Genomic DNA, 21,216 nt, shown 5'->3' with positions numbered 1-21,216 from the left:
CATATTTCAATTCATTTATTTTTTTTAACTTGTAGCATGCGATAATTGTTAAACATTATGATATTTTTTAATTTGTATACTTTTTATGAATTATTAGGTTTTGTATACTCGTATTTATCTCATCATTTATTTTTTTATTTTTAAATTGTAGCATGTGATAATTGTATCACTAATTTGAAGAAGATTATTATTGTCATATTTATTATTATTATATTTATATATGATATTTTTTATTTGTATATTTTTTATGTATTATTAGGTTTCATACACTCCTCTTTATCCCATCGTTTTTTTGTTTTTTTTTAATTGTAGCATTTTATAATTGTATCACTAATTTGAAGAACGTTATCATTGTTAGATTTATTATTTTCATTTATTTATTTTTATTATATTTTTGCATTTGTATATTTTTTTCATTTATTATTAGGTTTTGTACCCACGTTTTTTATCTCTGTGACAATTGTATCGCTAATTTGAAGAACATTATTATTATTATTATTATTATTATATATTTATTATTATATTCATTGTTTATTATTACTATTATATATTTATTATATCTAAATTCATATTTCTTATATTACTATTATATATTTATTATTATTATATCTAAATTCATATTTCTTATATTTAAATATATTACTATTATATATTTATGATTATTATATTTATTATATCTACATTCATATTTATTATATTTAAATGTATTATTATTACATGTTTATTATTATTATATTTATTATATCTAAATTCATATTTCTTATATTTAAATGTATTACTATTATATATCTATTATTATTATATTCATTATATCTAAATTCATATTTATTATCGTTAAATGTATTCCTATTATATATTTATTATTTTTATATTTATTATATCTAAATTCATATTTCTTATATTTAAATGTATTACTATTATATATCTTTTATTATTATATTTATTAAACCTAAATTCATATTTATTAACGTTAAATGTAATGCTACTATATATTTATTATTATTATATTTATTATATCTAAATTCATATTTCTTATATTTACGGTAAATGTATTACTATTATATATCTTTTATTATTATATTTATTAAACCTAAATTCATATTTATTATCGTTAAACGTAATCCTATTATATATTTATTATTATTATATTTATTATATCTAAATTCATATTTCTTATATTTAAATGTATTACTATTACATCTCTTTTATTATAATATTTATTAAATCTAAATTCATATTTATTATCGTTAAACGTATTCCTATTATATATTTATTATTATTATATTTATTATATCTAAATTCATGTTTCTTATATTTAAATGTATTACTATTATATATCTTTTATTATTATATTTATTAAATCTAAATTCAGATTTATTATCGTGAAATGTATTTCTATTATATATTTATTATTATTTATTATTATTTATTATATCTAAATTCATATTTCTTATATTTAAATGTATTAGCATTATATATTTATTATGGTTATATTTATTATATCTAAATTCATATTTCTTATATTTAAATGTATTATTATATATCTATTATTATTATATCTAAATTCATATTTGTTATTAAATGTATTATCTTTATTTTTATTTTTTAATCAGTAAAAAAAATAAATAAATGCCCACTCTAATTTAAAGAATTTAAAGAACTGTTTTACAATCGATATTTACAAATAAAAAAACATTTTGCGTTATTCTGATAAACAATCCTGTGACCTTTTAAGCGCCATTTATACAAATATTGTTATTAACAGAGGACCACAGATATCCTCCTTTTCGCCTGCGCATTATATTGTGTTTGATGGCCGTCCTCCTCGTTTTAGCTGGGTTAATCAGAGGAAGAAAACACGCTTTACAAGAGTAAACGTTTGGTCCCTAAAGGGACGGCTTTCGAAAATGCGCCTGCATGAAAAACTCTGGTGGTGGTTAGTGCCCCAGTGGTTTTCATTCCAACGTATACCCTTGTAATTATTCAACCTCTTGTGACCCTTCCTTTATGCGTCCTTTATCATGGCCTCTGCGTCTATTTCCATTCACACACAAGGCTGAGCCTGTGGAAGGTGCAGAGGGTCCCTCCATCTGCCACTTTCTCTGTGCTCCCACTCAGTGCATAAAATAAGGGTCAGCTTGCTGGATCACACACCACGGCCCAGCATAAATGGGAGCCAGAGGCTTTGATGCCTATGTTTGGACATAAGCAATTATCTTTAATTATTGTTTGTCTTTTCAGTTTGCCCAACTTAGAGGGTCTTAAAAAGAAAAGTAAAGAGGGCTCCGTGGAGTGAATAACACTCGTCTGCGAGAGCCCCCCTCCCGTAATCAGGTTTTTTTTTTTTTTTCCTCTTTCCCTGTCTTCTCTCCCATATTGAGGGGGGAAAAGTCTTAACAAATGTTTAAGGCACAATATGGGTTTTTTGGGGTTTTTTTTGAAGACGATTTCTAAAGACGTAAGAACATTAGTACAAATAAAGCGCAGATGGGATACAATGGAGGAAAGTGAAGGGGGGGGCGGGAGAGAGGCTGAAACTTAATGTCTAATAGAAAGGTAAAATTATTTTCATCTGGGAAGGAAGTGGGAAGCGTCATTTAGTTTTCTCCCAAGATCTCATAAATAAAACATTAGCGAACACTTCAAGGTTGTTCTGCCGAATCTGTCGTATAGCCGCTTGGATCGAGAAAAATGCTGAATTTAAAGAGATTTTTACCCCCATTAATAGCTCTAAATCTGCTCCCTAAAAGCTTTTTTTAGTGGAAGAGTCTCTGTCATGCAAAACTAATGTGTTTTTTTTTTTTTTTTTTTTTTTTTTATATTTAGTATTTTCAGCTTTAGTGTTATTATATATAATAGATATACGTGTATATTGTATATATATATGTATATTGAAAGATAAATATATATATACACACACATACAGTGTGAATAAAATAGACATTAGTTTTGGCTTTGCATAACAGACTTCACACATACATACACATATAAGTGGGTTTGTGTAATGTTAATATTTTTTACATTAATTATATATTTACTAAGAAACATGTTTGAAACAATCCAGAATATGTGTTAAACCTTGGATTCCTCACAGTCCCCCCTTTTACTATGATGGCTGTTTTACACCCCTCAGCATTTTCTCCAGCAGCTTCATCAGGTGGTCACCTGGAATGGTTTCCAATGAACAGGTCGCCTCATCAATAATTAATTTGTGGAATCACCGGCCTTCAAAAAGTGTTTGGTACCCATCAAGTGTGTTTTGTAGAGACAGTGTTGGTACACAAGTTCATGCAGCGTTGCGTTGTATTCCACCACTGATCTACGCAAGACTATGACAAGAACCACGCAACTAAGTAAAGGGAAAAGAAAGTTCATCATTACTTTAAGACATGAAGGTCAGTCAATACTGAAAATTACTAAAACTTGATGGTATTCTCAAGTACAGTCATGAAAACCATTAATTACGGTGATGAAACAGGTTCTCATGAGGACTGCCTGAAGAAAGGAAGGCTAAGAGTTAAGTCTGCTGCAGTGGATAGGTTCATCAGAGTTACATATTGAAGGCACCTCAGATGAACAGAAATCAAGCAGCAGACACATCTCAGCATCAACTGTCCAGAGGAGACTGCTATAAGCAGGCCTTTATAGTTGAATTGCTGCAAAGAACCCATTACTGAGGACTACAACATGCGGCCTGCCATTGTCGTGTTGAAAAATAGTTCTTGGGACACTTTGGAGAAATGGCTGCACTACTGGTTCTACGACCAAATCAATGTAACGCTGAGCTATTAGTGTAACTGGAATGAAGATTGGAGGGGTGCAGCTACCGTACATTCTGCCACGGCAAACTATAAACCTGGAGTAGGACTGATGTGATGTTTCCCTGTGAAGGCGTCTTCATGGCATTGCCCACATGGTCTCCAGACCAATCTCCAACTGTCACTAAATCCAAAACAAAAGCGGGACTTATTGCTGCAGAGGACACATCTCCATTCCAGCCTACATTGCCGTTTTGCTCTGCACCATGATGACCTTTGAGAGCAGTGTCGTGACGTCAGTGGAGCACCTATAGCCAGACATCTGTCGTGTAGCCCAGTGTCATACAAATGCCTGCTGATGGTTTGTATAGATGCTGTTTGATGTCTTTGGCTGGGTATGTGATGTCTAATTTCACTTGCAGTACAGAATGGATCAAATGTGGAACTGGTGGTACAGCCATTTCTCCAAAGTGCCCTAGGAGCCATTTTTAATATGACAACAACAGGCCGAATGTTGCTCGTACTACTATGAATTCCATAAAGGAAAAAAGGCCCAAAAATTCAAGGGGAAACTCACAGCAAACTATATAACCGAAAAGCAATGGAACCAAAACACCTGTTCTCATGCTACTATGAGCGGCTTGTGTGGCCCAAATGTGCTACCACGGAGTGCAGCATCTCCAGACTTGTCTCCCTTCAAACACATCTGGGACATAATTGGTTGGCAATTGCAAATAGAGCTGCCAGAAATGGATCTTGATGCAGTATAATGCACCCCCATGGTCCTCCATGCAGTATAATGCACCCCCATGGTCCTCCATGCAGTATAATGCACCCCCATGATCCTCCATGCAGTATAATGCACCCCCATGGTCCTCCATGCAGTATAATGCACCCCCTTGGTCCTCCATGCAGTATAATGCACCCCCATGGTCCTCCATGCAATATAATGCACCTCCATGGTCCTCCATGCAGTATAATGCACCCCTATGGTCCTCCATACAGTATAATGCACCCCCATGGTCCTCCATGCAGCATAATGCACCTCCATGGTCCTCCATGCAGTATAATGCACCCCTATGGTCCTCCATACAGTATAATGCACCCCCATGGTCCTCCATACAGTATAATGCACCCCATGGTCCTGTATACAGTATAATGCACCCCCATGGTCCTCCATGCAGTATAATGCACCCCCTTGGTCCTCCATGCAGTATAATGCACCCCCATGGTCCTCCATACAGTATAATGCACCCCATGGTCCTGTATACAGTATAATGCACCCCCATGGTCCTCCATATAGTATAATGCACCCCATGGTCCTCCATGCAAGATAATGCACCCCCATGGTCCTCCATACAGTATAATATACCCCCATGGTCCTCCATACAGTAAAATGCACCCCCATGGTCCTCCATACAGTAAAATGCACCCCATAGTCCTCTATGCAGCATAATACACCCACATGGTTCTCCATACAGTATAATGCACCCTCATGGTCCTCCATACAGTATATAATGCACCCCCATGGTCCTCCATACAGTATAATGTACCCCCATGGTCCTCCATACAGTAAAATGCACCCCCATGGTCCTCCATACAGTAAAATGCACCCCATAGTCCTCTATGCAGCATAATACACCCACATGGTTCTCCATACAGTATAATGCACCCTCATGGTCCTCCATACAGTATATAATGCACCCCCATGGTCCTCGATACAATATAATGCACCCCCATAGTCCTCTATGCAGTATAATGCACCCCCATGGTCCTCGATACAATATAATGCTCCCCCATGGTCCTCCGCACTGTATAATGCACCCCTCATACGGTATTATGGCTACCAGTCAATGATTTAAAAAAATAAATACAATACTCACCTCTCCTGGTTCTAGCCGATGCTCCAGTCTCCTCAGCATGTAGTGAGAATCGCTGGACATCTCAGAGCAGCGGGAGCCCTGTAATGACATCATACATCGAGGAAGAATGATGGTGGTGGAAACGTCTGCTGACGCTTCCTCCTCCATCATCATTGCTCGCACTGGGCCCCCCTCTGGCTGTCAGTGCGAGCAATGATGATAGAGGAGGAAGCATCATGTTTCTCTGGTGCAGCCTCCCAACTCCCAGGGCCCGACTGCAGAGCTTTCTTGCTAACTGCAGGGCTGAAGGCAGGAGGGGGAGAGCAGAGCTGTACATTACAGAGCAGGGGAGGTAGAGCAAGCAAGGGCCATGCTGTGATCAGCCACTCCGCTCTGCTGGAGGCTGGAGCTGGTGGGCGGAGTCTCCTCTCATGCACGTACAGAGCAGACATTGAGGCATCGTCTGTGCGCTGGACACAGTGCAGCCAGAGATGAAGAGGTGGGTCCTTCCTGACTCTGGGACACCGAATCCTCTGAACGAGCCTGGCTGTTTTCAACAGTATCTGCATCCTAAGGATGCAGATACTGTTGAAATTGTGATGGGGGATGGAGGGGTCCGATACTGTTTCACATCGGGCCCCCCTGTCTCAATTGCCCCATAGCAGTTGCGTGGGCTGCCACTATGGACGGTACGCCCCTGCCTGTCCCGCTGCCTTAGCCCACCATCTGGTCCTCTGTCAAGCTCTTTCTAGCTTCTTCAGAGCGCAACGTCAAAGATCTATTTGGCATTGCAAGCTCCAGCGCAGAGTTAAGACGCCAAATGAAAGTAGAGACTAGATGAAGCTTTGCAGACGTCCAGGTAGGGAGTGGCGTCAGCAGGATGGGTATCGGGGTGCTCGAGGAGAGGTGGGTATAAGCTTATTGTTTTGGCCCTCAGTATCCAGCAAAATGACGGATGGTCTCCTTTATTTGAACTTACTAATTTTGGGAAATTCTAAATGAATTTGACTCATTTAGAATAAATATGCTTTATATTTATATATATATATATATATATATATATATCCTTGTCATTCAGTGCATGAGAGGATGGATTTCTCCTGTTATTTCATAACATGGACGTTTGGCCTACATGAGGCATTGGGACTGATAGGTGTCAGCCAAATGATCATTCAGCTGTCAGCTCTGCATGGATTCTACAAACATCCAGATAATTTGACCAACATGGCCAATCCCGAGATCTTACACCAACCAGAGAGGATCAAAGAGAACTCTGCATAGCAAAAGGCTGACTCAGGATAATAGATGCTTGGATTCCTCATTTTGCTCAATGGCTCTGACTCAAGAGATGCCAAATGCTGCACAACCCAGCTTTTCACATATCACACATGGCATATGAAAAAAAATCTGCTAGATTTACTTCAAGGGTGTTTCAAATACAAGAATTTTCGAGACACAATAGCGTTGTGCATGGAAGTGTTGGAGAAGGGGCAAAAATACATTTTCCGGTTTTACGTAAATCATGATTGTTGATTGAACATTAATAAAAAAAAAAATTCCAATGATTCGATTTGTGTTTTATTCTACAGCATCTATAAGTGCTCTGCTTGTTGTCAGTTACGGATATATTCTTGCTGACATCCAGTTTAGAAAAGCTTCTGTGCACTTATACCATAAAGCCAAAACCTTGCGGCAAATAAGCTTCACCTGGGAGGCATGGAAAAATTTCATGCTGTGACTTATAAAAAACACAAAAATCAGCTTAAGGGTATGTGCACACAAAACATATTTTATGAAGATTGCGTCTTAAATCCACCTAACAAATCACTAAAAATGGTAAAGAAAATAAACATATGCGCAGCAATATCAAAAACAAATTGCTGTGCACATGTTCCATCTTTTTGAACTTCATTTAACCACTTTAAGCTTTGAAAGCCATGAAGCGGCCAAAAGAAGTGACCGTTTCATTCTTCTGGCGACAACCATTTGGAAGTCGCTCACTGGTTTATAAATGCAATTTAAAAAATAGGCACCAGTGACAAAGGCAGAGCGAAAACAACTAAAAAAAATGCCAAAGAAGACACTTTAGGAGAGAGTCGTCATGTGCACATACTCTTAAGCTTGCTTCACAAATAGTTTTTGCATTTTTATTTTTCCGATTTATTTTGTGTTTGTTTGTTTTTTATTCAATTGTGTTTTTCCCACCGAAGGCATGCTTAAGGCATTTCATGTGTTTCAATCAACTCAAAGCCAACAGCTGGCCATGATATTTTGCAGCAAAAAACATATTTTTTTCCTGATTTTTATATGGCTTGTAAAAACAAAATAATTTTCATGAATTTCATTTCACGTGGTATTTTTCATACACATTTCCTTTTAAAGTGTTTTCTATAAAGAAGTCTATGGTAAAACACAAGAAAAAAGTATATTGGATTTGGAAAAAAAAACACTAGAAATTAAAAAGTGTGAAAAGCTCAACAATAATAAAATATTTGGATTACCTATTGAACTAAGGCCTCGCTCACACGAGCGTATAACTTGGACAAGTGCTGTGTGATGTTTTATCGGATAGCACTTGGCCCAATGTTATACTATGGGTCAGTGCACATCTGCGATTTTTTTCTCATGCCGATTCAGGATGAAAATAAGATCGCAGCATGATGAGAGTGCATACGATAATCGGATAGCGCACACCCATTCAAGTCTATGGGTGCGTGTAAAACATCGGGCTGCACTTAGATGTCACGGATTTACATGGACACAGACAATGGAGGAGATGGAGAAATTAAGTTCTCCATCTTCTGACCTGTGCTCTGAAAGCGAGAGAATCAGATCACATTAAGAATAATATGACACTCGGATCAAACTCTGACAGACTATAAATGGCCCAATTCTTTTGCATGAGAGAATATACGGCAGTGTGCCATGGTTTTCACGGCTAGCACTTATACCTATGATAGTCTATGGTGCTATTCACATGTCCAACCTTTTTTCTCGGACCAAGAGGTCCGTGGAAAATATCAGAGACATGTCCAATTTTGATTTGAGGGTCGGATCAAAATTGGCAATGCAAGTCTATGGGTCCATGAAAAAATCAATTAGCACTTGGATGACATCAGAGTGCGGTCTGATTTTCATGGACTTGGCACTCATATGACTCAAGTAATATTTTCTTAATATTTAATGGGAAACATACAAAAAACAAAACAGACGTTTCGGTCACTCCTGACCTTCATCGGTGTACAGTATAATGCGATTCGTAGGCATGTGTAGGACAGATGTTCCATAGGTGCGGTAGTTTAAATGTGGAGGAAGAAGGATGGGATTCCTGGCGGTTGGAATGTGGTATTTGCCGCTGGTTCCTGTGAGCGCTCACAGGCGAACGTGTTCGGTTGAGGGGTTAACCGAGCACGCTCAGGTGCTTACCGAGTATCTTTGGCATGCTTGAAAACTATGTTTGAGTCATCGCGGCTGCATATCTTGTTGCTGTTAGACAGCCGCGACACATGCAGGGATTGCCTAACAAATAGTCAATCCCTGAATGTGTTGAGGCTGGCTAATAGCCGTAAGGCATACAGCTGCGGTAACTCGAACATAGTTTTCAAGCACACCGAAGATACTCGGTAATCACCCTCAACTGAGGTTAACCCCTCAACCGAACACCTTCACTCATCATCACTCGTAGTGATGAGTATGATGAGTAGTGATGAGCGAGTATGTTCTCTTAACCCTTTCGGCGAGCATGCTCGGGTGCTCGCCAAGTATCTTCAGCGAGCTCGGGTGTTATGTTTGAGTCACTCCGTGCACATGATTTGCGACTGTTTGACAGCATAAATACTGTACATATGAGGAATTCCTAAGAAACAGGCATTCCTCATATGTATTGAAGCCGTGAAACAGTCGCAAATCATGCGCACGGTGTGACTCAAACATATCACAGAGTACGCTGAAGATACTTGGAAAACTCCCGAGCATGCTCTTAAATCTCTTCACTAATCACTAGCAAGTATGTTTTTCTTTAATGCGGAATCTATGGACTCTCCCTTTAAAAAGCTCTTCACACTTCAAAGCGGTAGCATCTTGTCTCTATACACGTGGAGCACTGATGTAGGGTATGTGGACCATTCTTGACAAATCGCCCTGATGCACATTTACAAGTCGAACACTATAATGAGCCGGAGAAGGTAAAGAACGCATGGAAATCCAACATCTCAAAATCATTCCATATGTGGTTAAATGATTCCAAATGATCCCCTATAAGCCGATGTGTGAAGCATATGTTCCCCGGCAAAGTAGCAAAGAGATTTTATCTGTACTTGGTCACAGTGTAGGATGACCTAATGCCCAGGGTTGGAGCACTCTCCATAGGGAAGGAGGTAACTAAAACGTCTCAATAATGACAAGCTCGGCACAAACGTGTGGGGTCCTGAAACTTTACCACTAATTGAACTTCACAGCCACTGGATTAATGCAGATAGCTAAAAATCAACTGTTCCTATAGAAAACCCCACTTCTCATGTACCCCTTGAGACCACACAGAAACAGTGAAGAGAAAAGGCTTTTGTGCGACAACACAAAGTAATGGGTGAGAATAAAAATCTTTGGTAAACACATAGGCACGGTACTTATAGAAACAGCGATTCAAACAGTTCTCAAGCCGAGATCAAAAGTTGTTCTCATTGGAAAGCACTGAGCCTTGCGTTTGTTTTCTTTAAATGGTTACTCAAAAGAGAATACAAAATATACCCGCTACCCACACACAACAAGAGGCGAGCCCTGCCGTAGCCGGCGACCCTGAATGGACTCCATCACGTCATTGTCCTTTCAGCATTTATGCCATGTTCTTCTCTTTTCTATGGTCGTAACAATATATATATATATATTTTAATAAACTGTAAAGGATTGTATTAGCTCATTATTCCTCTGCTGCCTGCAGGTGAATAGCATCCTTCAAGGATATCTTCAGGGCTGACGTCTGTTGCATTTAGTAGGATTGTTGTTATTATGGTTATTGCACTTCTTTATCTTTTTGCAAAGATTGTTCTTATTATTTCGGCTCTGTAGGACTTGGTCATCTGGACAATTTTGAGTAGAAGGATACTATACATTACTAATCAAAGGGACTTAAAGACCAGATACTGTATGTATAGCATGATGTATAGGCAGAGACCCTGATTCCAGCAATGTATTACTTATGGAGCTGCTTGCTGCAGTTTTGGAAAAATCACTCCTTTATCTGCTGGAGATCTAGCAGTTCTCTGAATGCTGAGCTCTGTATAACCCCCCCCCCCACACACACACACACACACACACACCACGGATTGGAAAATTTCTGTGTACACTGTGCATAGGCAGAAAGCTGCCAATCAGTGGTGAGGGCAGGGTTATACAGAGCTCATGAATATGGAGGAAGTAGGTTTAATTGACCTCTAGTGATAATCTCCTGCTGATTAAACTGTGACATTATCAAAACTACAGCAAGCAGCCCAGTAAGTGACACGTCGCTGGAATCAGTGTCTCTGCTCCTACATTATGTTGCTCTTACATTACGTGGAAGAGAGAAAAATGTCTCACTGATAGCTGATTTCAATGTGGCTTGTGGTTATCCTAAGTTTCTGTAGTCCACAGTAATTACCCCCTTTTGACAGGGAAGCCATATTCAGCCCATATAATGCATCGATGGACGATACTGGGAGTGACTCTTAGGGCTCGCTCACATGAGAGAATATATGGCCATCTGATCGAAGCCTCCCAGAATGTCTCTACAATCTGGCTCATGAAGAAGCATTGGGGGTGGTGGCATAAATGGAAGTTATATGAAAAAGGGCTGCCTTTATACTGTAACTTTTGATGTATGCTCTGTTAAAGGAGTTATCCTATAAAAACATTTATCACCTGTATATTGGATAGATTAATATAATATAATAATATATGATCACTGCGGGTCTGTCCTCTGATCTACAATCCCAAAGTTCTCCGTGTGTGAATGAAGAAGTAGGGTGCGTGGCCATTGATACATTCACTATCTATGGAAGTAATGGTCACACATGTGCACTACTGCTGCCATGAACTCATAGGAGTGAAGGACACGCTAGTCACATGTATGTGCAACCAGTCCTTCATCAAAGAGAACTTTGAGACCCTAATTCTCGTGATCTTTGGAAGGACTCCCAGCATTAATGCATACATTAAATAACTGTGGATAATTGAGAAATGTTACTTATAAGCCAAACCCTGAAATGTTGTCGCCAAGAGCTATTTTCAGAGGCCAAATATGGATGCAGTCGTTCATGTTATTGCTAATATGGAGTTTGTCCTTGGGGATTTATGCGACTCCGGGGTAACATGTGGCTCTTCAGTCCCCTTAGATGTTGTTCTCCCACTGTAGGCACCATTGGCTCATAGTCATCAGGGATGTCATAGCATTAGTAGAAAATCAGAATTCACTACTAAGTTCAAATCATTTAAAGGGAATCTGTCAGCAGGTTTTTGCTATGTAATCCGAGGGTAGTGTGAAGTAGGGGCTGAGACAAAGATTTCAGGGATGTGTGGCACCCCAGGGGTCTGGTTTCCACAGTAATAGCAGTATTACGTCTGTGAGCAGGTGGGAGGTCTCCTGGGCAGGAATCCTAAGCATGCCACACCTCCTGCCCAGTCCTGGGAGGGGAAGAACTTCCCCTACATAAACTGGGGCTGAGGCAGGGTTAGAGAGAGGAGTTCCAGACAGAGACGGAGTCTGGTCTGGACACGCAGAAACAGGGACAGATAGACATCAGGAGCTCTGTAGGAGCCAAGGAGAAGCGCCATGGGCTGGAGCTGTGCAGAGCTCGCCCTGGGAGAAGGAACTAAAACCGGACACAGGAGTCCGAGGCTGTGGGGACTAAGATTTACCCAGCAGCAGAATCCATCCGGCAGGGGATTCCAGGTCCTCTGGCCATAAAAGCCCGGAGGCTCAGTCACAACGAAGGGACCAGCACCGCCATCCCGGAGCGGAGGCTAACAGGAGGCCCCAGGTCACCAGCCATACGGGTGAGCACCACACGGTATACCCAGGGACGTGGGCTACTTGTAACCGCCGAAAGCAGGGTAGCCAGGAAGGGTACAGACTAACGGGAAGGCCTACAACTCCACCTGGCCAGGGGAACTCCGGCTTACTCGCAGACTAACCAGGCCCCAACTACTAGCCAGTACTCCCGGGGGAATTTGCCTTGCACCATCAGTAAAGGCCCTGAACTGTACCCTCGCGTCTCCGTGCTTCCTTGTCGCACCGTTAGTGCCGGGACATCCACACCATCACTCTCAACATCACCCACATCCGCTGCCCTGAGGCCATACCTCTCCCGTTGGGGGTTATATCAACATTGCTGCACACCTATACCACCGGCCTCAGCGGTCTGCCCTGCAGCGGCGGTTTCATAACCGCATTCAACGGGTGGCGTAGTCGGACGCTAATACCATCATACCAATAACTGCCACTTAGTTTGACCACCCTGGGCGCGAACCGGGTCACCGCCACACGAAGACTACTACCCCCATCGGATCCGGCTCCGGGTATCCCCCGCGCGCACGCGCGCCGCACTACAGCACTGGCCCAGGGGGCGAGTCAACTTTGGCGTAGTCGGCAGGATTTCGTGCCCGCAACCACCGGGTACTGCGTGCCTGAAAAAGACTGTTAAACTTACCTGTGGTAAAGATTCCCGCCATCCGACGCCATCTTCTGCCTTCTTCCCGCCATCCGTGGAGTTTTCCCGCCATCCGACGCCATCTTCTGCCTTCTTCCCGCCATCCGTGGAGTTTTCCCGCCATTGGACGCCATCTTGAGGACGCCGCGCGGGAAGAAGAGGGGCGTGGACTCCGAAAGCCCGCGAGAACTGAAGCCCCGCCTCACGTCCGGACATTGCGTAAGGTCCTGGAAGGAGCCCAGCAGACGCCGACGTCACAGGAGCGCGACGGAAGGTCCTCAACCCTGACGATCCACTGCGGAGCCGCGGCCTACGGAAGAGGATCATCGCAAGGTAGGCCACGGTCCACTAGGGGGGAGGAGGATGCCGGATACCGAGGGGAGCTCCACTGCCACAGCCACCGCCAGCGCAACCGCTGCAGCAGTTATGCCATTCACCATGCCCTATATCCCGGGGGCAACCTGGCTACCCCAGTACTCAGGGGAGTCACATACTCTAAATGACTTTAGAGAAAGACTGGATAGCCTCTTCCAGGTGTACCCCCTCACAGAAGAGCAAAAAGTGAGCATCCTGGTGGCCCAATTAATCGGGGCAGCCCAAAGGGAGGTAAAGTCCTGGCCACCTGGGAGGAAGAGGACTGTCAGAGAAATACTAGCCCGGCTGAAAGACACATTTGATACCCGTACCTCAGCCGAAATAAAGCTCAGATTTTACGGGTGTAAACAACGGGCACATGAGAGTATAAGAGACTATGCGCTAAACCTACAAGAGGCCCTGAGAGCCATTAAGCAGGCAGACCCTGACAGCGTGGGAAATGAAGATAAGCTGTTGACTGAACAATTTATTGAGGGTCTACTGTGCAATGCCCACCGAACCCAGTTGCGGGCAATGGCCTTACAGGACCCTGACCTGGACTTTGCACAGTTCAAGGACAGAGCAATCCGGGTGCTCCGAGAACCGGCACCAGGTGGCGCTTTGACCCACAGGCCCCCTGCTATCACTTACCACCAGGAGACGGCGCCCTTGTCTGCAGGGCCTGTGGGAGCTGATGCGCAGGCTTTAAACAGTGACCCGGCTACAGACCTGCACCATCAGGTCCAAGAGCTGACTAAGAGCGTTGCCGCGCTAACCAGAACTGTGCAGTCTTTACAGGTTTCTACTGCAGGGAAGATCGAGCTGGCATCCGGACCGGAGGACATCCCGTGGCACCGACCAAGGAGGACCCCACCGGCCAGGGGAAGACCCAGCGATCGATACAACGAGGACGGACGACCCATCTGCCGCCGCTGCAATCAACCCGGACATGTGGCAAGGTGCTGTCATTTAAACGGGCACAACCTGGGGTAGAGGGCCAACCCCCAGGCATAAGACCATCAGGCCCATCAAACTGGCGTGATAAATACGTAGGGGGACGTCCAATCTTGCCTGTGGTACTGGATGGCATTCCTATGAGTGCCCTACTAGACACTGGGTCACAGGTCACCACCATCCCGTACGTGCTCTTCAAGCAGTACTGGAATGATTCGGACATAACCCACTACCCAGACGATGACCTGAGTATCATCGCCAGCAATGGTCAGCCCGTGCCGCAGGTGGGATTCAAGGAGGTGACCATTAAAATCGGTAAAGTCGAACTGGCGGCACAAGGACTGATTATAGTGGACATAGACCGTCATGAGAGTCACCCTAGAATCACCCTGGGAACCAATGTAATTGAAAATTGTCTTGCAGAGGTGATTCTCATTTTACAGCAGGTTGCCAAGAACGCCAGTTCCGGCCAGCAGCGTGTGCTCCAAAAAGAGATCCAGGCACTGTTGAAGCGGCAACAGGTGGAACTATCTGGTGGTGAGATAGGTAGCGTGAGAATGTGTGACCCGTTCCCTATTGCCATGCCCCCAAAAAGTGAGATGATGATTTGGTGCCGGGCAGCTATTGGTCTAAGAGGTAGAGACTACCAAGCAATGGTAGAACCCGTCTACTCAGACAGTAGGCCCACCATTTTGACAGCACGGGGGGTGGTCGATGTACGCCATGGGAGGGTGCCCGTTCACATCATAAATATCGGGGAGAGAGAAGTACACCTGCCCCGGTATGCCACGCTAGCCAAATTGTTCACCATAAACCAGAATTCTGTACAGGCCGTGGAACCCTTGCCTCCATCTCAACCAGAGGAATGTAACGGCCCTAAGAAACCAATGGAGGACTGGTGTCAGCAACTGCACTTGGGTACTGACTCCACTCCCTCACACCAGAAACAAGGAGTCTATCGGGTGGTTCAAGAGTACGAGAGAGTGTTTAGTAAACACCCGTTAGACTTCGGGCGAGTAAAGGGGGTAGAACACCACATCCCCACGGGAGACCATCCTCCCATAAAGGAGAGATACCGACCCGTACCCCCTGCACACTACCAACACGCCAAGGGGATGCTTAGAGACATGAAGGAGGCTGGGGTAATCAGGGACAGCTGTAGCCCCTGGGCAGCTCCACTAGTCTTAGTGAAAAAGAAGGACAACACTATGAGAATGTGTGTAGACTACAGGAAGGTCAACCGTATCACACACAAAGATGCGTACCCGTTACCAAGGATAGAAGAGTCCTTAGCTGCATTAAAATCTGCTAATTTCTTCTCTACTTTGGATCTCACTAGCGGGTACTGGCAGGTTCCTGTAGCAGAGGCAGACCGATAGAAGACCGCATTCACCACCCCAATGGGTCTCAGCGAATTTAACAGTATGCCGTTCTGGCTCTGCAACGCACCAGGAACCTTCCAACGGTTGATGGAATGCTGTCTGGGACACCGGAACTTCGAGACGGTCCTGTTATACCTGGACGATGTCATCGTCTATTCCAAGACCTACGAGGACCACCTGAAACACCTGGCAGAAGTGTTCGAAGCTCTGGCAAACTACGGCCTAAAGGTGAAACCCTCCAAGTGTCACCTCCTGAAACCAAAGGTGCAATACCTGGGACACGTGGTGAGTGCTGATGGAGTGGCTCCCGACCCTGATAAGATCACCGTAATTAAGGACTGGCCAAGACCCTCCAGCATAAAGGAAGTGCGGCAGTTCCTCGGGTTGGTAGGCTACTACCGAAGATTCATTCCCGGTTTCACCAAAATGGCAGCCCCTATGGAGGACCTCCTGATAGGTCAATCTCGAAAAGCCAAAAACCAGAAGCCGCCGTTCAGGTGGGAAAAGCTGGAAGAGGAGTCCTTTTGCCAGCTGAAGATGGCCCTCACGGGGGATGAAATCCTGGCATATCCAGACTACAGCCAGCCCTTTATCCTCCACACGGACGCAAGTAACATCGGGCTAGGAGCCGTGCTGTCCCAGATCCAGCAAGGAAAAGAACGAGTAATCGCTTACGCTAGCCGAAAGCTACGACCCACCGAGAGGAACCCTGAGAATTATAGCTCATTCAAGCTGGAGTTCCTGGCAGTACTGTGGGCAGTGACCGAACGTTTCAAGCATTACCTTGCCTCCTCCAAATTCATCGTGTACACGGATAACAACCCGTTGACACACCTGGACACTGCAAGGCTCGGTGCTCTGGAACAGAGATGGATGGCTCGCCTGTCCAACTTTGAATTCACCATCAAATACCGGGCAGGACGCTCAAATGCCAACGCGGATGCCCTGTCTAGAATGCCGAACTTACCGGACATAGGGGAAGATCCAGAAGATCTGGAAGAAGTTGAGCTCCCTGCGATCCACCGTCATGGGATTACCCTGTATTCCCACCGTGTGAAGGACAGGCGCTCCGCGACGTTCAATCCCTTGCCCCACTACAACTGGGCGGAGACGCAAGACAGTGATCCTGCAGTCCGTCTGGTGAAGGAAATGCTGACCCAAGCCAATGCCAGTCTGGACCCAGACGCCCCAGAGGAGACTAAGCAACTGTGGAAGGAGAAAAGTAGGCTGTTCCTCTACAGGGAGAAGTTGTGCCGGAGAATGGTTAAATCTCGAACACATGAGTTGACCTGGCAGGTAGTGGTCCCCAGACGAGACGCGGCTATGATTCTGGAGGCGTACCACAACGGAGCAGGACATTTCGGGTGGAAGAAGCTGGAGTTCTTGTTGCGTGAACGGTTCTACTGGGTAGGCATGAGAGGAGCCATCGAGAGGTGGTGCAGAGACTGTGGACCGTGCCACCTAAGAAGGAAGGACCGTGCCAGCCAGAAGACTCCCTTGCAGCCCATCATCACCCGACAGCCACTGGAACTGGTAGCCCTGGACCATGTGAAACTGGCTCCAAGCAGATCTGGGTATGTCTACGCCCTCACAATCGTAGATCATTACTCCCGGTTCCTGGTGGTGGTCCCGGTCAAGGACTTAACGGCTCAAACAGCAGCTAGAGCCTTCCAGCAGCACTTCTGCCGTCCACACGGGTACCCGGACCAAGTGCTGACAGACCAAGGGCCAGCCTTCGAAGCGGAAGTCTTCCAGGAGTTCTGCAACCTGTATGGCTGCACGAAGATAAGAACAACGCCCTATCACCCACAAACTAATGGACTCTGCGAGAAGATGAACCAGGTGGTGATAGACCTCCTGAAAACATTGCCCCTGAAAGAACGCAGTCTGTGGCCTGAGAAGCTGCCTGATCTGGTGGACCTATACAACCACATCCCTGTAGGTTCTACCAACTGTACCCCGGCTTACCTAATGAGAGCGAGGCCTGGTAAGCTGCCTATCGACCTGGATATGGGAGTCCTGACGCCCGAGGACACCTCGCCAGAGGCAGACTGGGATACAGGACGGCAGCAGCAGTATCGGAAAGTGCAGGAGAGCGTGGAGCGAAGTCTGTCTCAAGCTAGAGAAAGGCAAGAGAAGGCTTATAATCAGTATGCTCCCGCTGTTCCCCTGGTACCTGGAGAGCAGGTCTTGAAGAGGAAAAGACGGCTCCACAAGTTGGACGACCAGTGGGAGAAGGACCCGTACACCGTACTGCCATCAAGCCATGAGAACCCAAAGATTTGCGTGATCAGTAAGGATGGAGGAGAAACCACAGCCGTTGTCTCCAGAGACCACCTGAAGAAGTGTCCCGAGCAGCTGCAAAACCCTGAAGAAGAAGATCAAGAAAACCCTCGACCCGCAGAGGAAAGGGAAGAAATGATCAGGACTGTACTCGGAGACTTCCCCCGGTCTTGGGCACAAGTAAACGGTGCTGTCGTGGTACCCGTTCTCACCTTTCTCCAGCCAGCCCCGCAAGTGCCTACAGAGGAACCAGTAGAGCTGGAAAAGCAGCCGGCCCAAGAGGCAGAAGAGTCCACGCCAGCAGTACAGGAGGATCAACCCTCTGCTAGTAGTGAGCCTGCTGTGCCCCTAGTGAGCCAAAGAGTGCGCAGAAAGCTGCCCAGCCTGCCCATAACACCTCCTACACCCTGTAGTGCAGGACCAGTTAGTGAGCTCCGTAGGTCCACTAGGGTTACCAGAGGCCAGATGCCCGTACGTTGGAGAATCTAAGTTGGCTAGTTGCTTTAACTATTTTATGTTTACCTGTTTTGTTGTAGCCGTTGCTAATTATGTTTTTCAGTTACAGATTTCTTTATATGGACTGACAGGTTATGGACAGTGAGTAACCGGAACTCTGTTGTAAATATGTTTGGAGCGTAACCCAGGAATGGACTAAAGACTGTTGAAGACTCGGGGCAGGACAGACCCCTACCTGGTTACGGCTCCCTGTTCTTTGGTGAAATGGACACCCTTATTGCTTCCCGGTTACGGACACGCCGTGACCATCTCATGTATTTAATTGCTATTGTTTATACCCTGTTATGTTTTGAAAAAAAAAAAAATGTTTAGTCCGGGAGTACTAAATTTCACTAGGGGGGAATGTGGCACCCCAGGGGTCTGGTTTCCACAGTAATAGCAGTATTACGTCTGTGAGCAGGTGGGAGGTCTCCTGGGCAGGAATCCTAAGCATGCCACACCTCCTGCTCAGTCCTGGGAGGGGAAGAACTTCCCCTACATAAACTGGGGCTGAGGCAGGGTTAGAGAGAGGAGTTCCAGACAGAGACGGAGTCTGGTCTGGACACGCAGAAACAGGGACAGATAGACATCAGGAGCTCTGTAGGAGCCAAGGAGAAGCGCCAGGGGCTGGAGCTGTGCAGAGCTCGCCCTGGGAGAAGGAACTAAAACCGGACACAGGAGTCCGAGGCTGTGGGGACTAAGATTTACCCAGCAGCAGAATCCATCCGGCAGGGGATTCCAGGTCCTCTGGCCATAAAAGCCCGGAGGCTCAGTCACAACGAAGGGACCAGCACCGCCATCCCGGAGCGGAGGCTAACAGGAGGCCCCAGGTCACCAGCCATACGGGTGAGCACCACACGGTATACCCAGGGACGTGGGCTACTTGTAACTGCCGAAAGCAGGGTAGCCAGGAAGGGTACAGACTAACGGGAAGGCCTACAACTCCACCTGGCCAGGGGAACTCCGGCTTACTCGCAGACTAACCAGGCCCCAACTACTAGCCAGTACTCCCGGGGGAATTTGCCTTGTACCATCAGTAAAGGCCCTGAACTGTACCCTCGCGTCTCCGTGCTTCCTTGTCGCACCGTTAGTGCCGGGACATCCACACCATCACTCCCAACATCACCCACATCCGCTGCCCTGAGGCCATACCTCTCCCGTTGGGGGTTATATCAACATTGCTGCACACCTATACCACCGGCCTCAGCGGTCTGCCCTGCAGCGGCGGTTTCATAACCGCATTCAACGGGTGGCGTAGTCGGACACTAATACCTTCATACCAATAACTGCCACTTAGTTTGACCACCCTGGGCGCGGACCGGGTCACCGCCACACGAAGACTACTACCCCCATCGGATCCGGCTCCGGGTATCCCCCGCGCGCACGCGCACCGCACTACAGCACTGGCCCATGGGGCGAGTCAGATGTGTTACTCATTAGGCTGTGTGCTGTTGTTTCAATACAATGAATGTTTTACCACCAGGAGATTATCACTGCCTGGACTACAGCTCACATGAGCCCTTGTCCAACCACACCCCTCCTCTGATAAGCAGCTGTCAAAAGACAATGTACACACAGAGTCTGGTGTGGGCGGGGGAAGCTTTCTGAGTTCTGCTACGTTACATCTAAAATCTCTGATTGTGTGACAACTGATGAACCTAGTAAACTAAGTGATACATAATGGGAATCAGGGTCTTTTTTCCTACATGCAGCTCTCAGATGCGGTAGCAAAAAACCTGGTGACAGATTCCCTTTAACACCAAGATAAAATTCATATCCTTTAGTATTGTTACGAATCATGGTTCTGTGATCCCACATGGGAATGGAGCAGGTCCGGAACGGTCTCAATCTTGTGGAGCGTCGCGTTCTGGTGTTGTTGGATGTGTGGGGATGCAGGACGCTGTTGTGTCTGGTACTGAGCAGTGATGGGATTATGTTCAGTCTGCTACTGAAGCTAGCAGGGAGTGTCTGTCTGTGATGATTGATAGGTAATCAACAACTGATCATTAGGCTGGCTGTTTAACCTTGCTCCCTGCTCAGTCCTTTGCTGTTTATTGCAGTTTGCAGTTCCCTGTGTGCTTGGTGGTGAGTGGTGCTAGCATTAGGCTTTGCTATCTTTTCAGGGATTTTCTCTTCTGGTTTCACTTCCTGGGATGCTTGTGTGGCGCCCCTGAGGGTTCAGTCGCCACAGAGGTACTGCACCTCACCCAGAGGTGTGGTGTCTCCTTCTCTCAGGTAAGGAGAGAGTACTGGCCGGAACCCCAACACCTGCATCCAACACTACACTGCTCCAGGCTGGCTGGAGGGGCAAGACGCAATGTATGTTTCCTGCTGAGCCCTGACCCTGGCTGGAGTGGGGGGAACCCAAAGGTAGGGGGAACCAGTAGTGGGTGTGGGTGGAGGAAGTAGTTAGAGGGAGCACTTTGGTAGGAGTATAAATAGGGAA

Source organism: Phyllobates terribilis, unplaced genomic scaffold, assembly GCF_046119375.1.
Source record: "Phyllobates terribilis strain yellow unplaced genomic scaffold, ASM4611937v1 Scaffold_8__6_contigs__length_399053987, whole genome shotgun sequence".
NCBI classification, from domain to species: domain Eukaryota; kingdom Metazoa; phylum Chordata; class Amphibia; order Anura; family Dendrobatidae; genus Phyllobates; species Phyllobates terribilis.
This window is presented reverse-complemented; position numbering follows the sequence as displayed.